This window comes from Colobus angolensis, unplaced genomic scaffold, assembly GCF_000951035.1.
Source record: "Colobus angolensis palliatus isolate OR3802 unplaced genomic scaffold, Cang.pa_1.0 Scaffold7, whole genome shotgun sequence".
Lineage (NCBI taxonomy): Eukaryota > Metazoa > Chordata > Mammalia > Primates > Cercopithecidae > Colobus > Colobus angolensis.
In genome coordinates this window covers 25,277,613-25,280,197 of record NW_012120709.1, presented here as the reverse complement: position 1 = coordinate 25,280,197, position 2,585 = coordinate 25,277,613, and positions in this window count along the sequence as shown.

Sequence of the window (2,585 nt, the reverse complement as noted above, 5' to 3'; positions counted from 1 at the left end):
GAGTAGTAATACTTTCATTTACATTAAAATAATCACTAAGGCTGTGCACAGAATAGATGGGGGCTAAGGCAAGAGAATAAATAGGCAGCCCAAGTTAGGAGACTACAGCAGTAAACATGCCAATGAAAGATATCTGTCTGGATGAAGATGGAGGCAATGGGGCAACAGGGAGTGGACAGATTCAGAAAATATTGTAGAGGTTGAATTCATAGGGCTTGGTGATAGATTAGATGCACAGAGATCTAGAATAAGGAAGTAGAGATTGAGGCAATGTGTAGGTCTTTTGGAAAGTTTATTTTTGAAAAGGAGACTAAAGGGAAGTAGTTGATTCAAAAGCTGTTTCTGGCCAGGCATGGCGACTCATGCCTGTAATGCCAGCACTCTGGGAGGCTGAGGAGGGTGTACCACTTGAGGTCAGGAGTTCAAGACCAGCCTGGTCAACGTGGTGAAACCTCATCTCTATTAAAAATACAAAAATTTGCCAGGTGTGGTGGTGAGCACCTATAATCCCAGCTACCTGGGAGGCTGAGGGAGGAGAATCACTTGAAACCGGGAGGTGGAGGTTGCAGTGAGCTGAGATCGAGCCATTGCACTCTAGTCTGGGCAACAAGAGTGAAACTCTGTCTCAAAAAAGTAAAATAGCCTGGCGTGGTGGCTCACACCTATAATCCCAGCACTTTGAGAGGCCAAGCCCAAAGCGGGTGGATCACGTGAAGTCAGGAGTTCCAGACCAGCCTGGCCAACACAGTGAAACCCCATCTCTACTAAAAATACCAACAAAAATTAGCCGGACATGGTGGCACATGCCTGTAATCCCAGGTACTGGGGAGGCTGAGGCAGGAGAATTGCTTGAACCCGGGAGGCGGAGGTTGCAGTGAGCCAAGATTGCATCATTGCACTCCAGCCTGGGTGAAGAAGTGAGACTCTGTCTTAAAAAATAAATAAATTAAAAAAAATAAAAATGCAAAAATTAGCTGGGCATGGTGGCACGCACCTGTAGTCCTAGCTATCCGGGAGGCTAAGGCAGAAGAATCACTTGAACTCAGGAGGCAGAGGTTGCAGTGAGCTGAGATCACGTCACTGCACTCCAGCCTGGGCAACAGAGTGAGACTCTGTCTCAAAAAATAATAATAATTAATTAAAATAAAATAAAATTTAAAAATTAGCCAGGCATGGTGGTGCCTGCCTGTGGTTCCAGCTACTTGGCAGGTTGGGGTGAGAGGATGACTTAAGCCCCAGAGATTGAGGCTGTAGTGAGTGGTGATTGTGCTACTGCATTCCAGCCTGGGCAACAGAGCAAGACCTTGTCTCAAAAGAAAGAAAGAAAGAAAGAAAGATGAACATGACTTTGTTCCTGTCCTCAGTGAGCTTAGAAATAACACATCTTTACAAATGGGTATGATACAAGACTATAAATCCAGTTGTTATATAATTTATTGTCCCAATTGGGATAGTTTGGAGGATAAACAGGAGCACTAATAATAATTACCCTAGAAAATCCCAGTGTGTTCTGAAGAAATCCGATTGTATCACCTTGGCAACGAACAAGCTCAAAGTGATGGGAGCACTGGGATGAATCAGCAAAGCTCAATGGTAGAAGTGGATTTGAGTTGGGCTTGCTGTTAGGGAGGGCAGAGGCAATCAACATGAAAACAAAATACTTTCAGATCATTTAATGGTGTACAGAGTGAGGGAGAGGGGCACTACTTTAGTATCATCAGGGAAGGCAACTAGGAGGAGGTAACATTTAAGCCGAAACAAATTATGAGAAGAATCAAGAAATTCAAAGACAAAAATATCACAAGAGCTGTCTTATCCCAGCAATGATCAGAAGGTCAGATCACTCATGGGGTTTGGGGCAAGGAGGTTCCAAGGGCCTCCTACTTATTCAGAAGAGAGATAAGGGATCGAAATGTTATCCAGTAGTTAATGGAGAATTATGAAAGACTCTTCAACAGAATAGGATCTGACTGGGAAAACTACTCTGGCATTACTATACAGGATGGGTTAGAGAGGAAAAGAGGTTGAAGCAGGAAGTCCAGGAAATAGTCTAAGCAAAAGAAAAAAAAAGACCCAGGGTTGAGACAGTGGCAGTAATCATGGAGAAGCAGAGATGGAAGTGACATCCCAGAGCAAGAATGGCCAAGATTTTGCAATGGATGTCACCTAACATAGCACACGTCCCTGGGAGCCCTTCAGTGAATACTAGTTCTTCCCTCCTCCTCATTCGACCTGGAACCAGGGTGAGGGAAGATTGTTTTTATTTGTCGTTTAGAATGGAGAAAAACTTGGGAACAAATCCAGGTTGAGAGGAAGAAGCAACAGAGAGAGAAACATTTAATAATATTAAAAATATAAAGGAGGGCCGGGCGCGGTGGCTCAAGCCTGTAATCTCAGCACTTTGGGAGGCCGAGACGGGCGGATCACGAAGTCAGGAGATCAAGACCATCCTGGCTAACAAGGTGAAACCCCGTCTCTACTAAAAAAATACAAAAACCGCCGGGCGCGGTGGCTCAAGCCTGTAATCCCAGCACTTTGGGAGGCCGAGACGGGTGGATCACGAGGTCAGAAGATCGAGACCATCC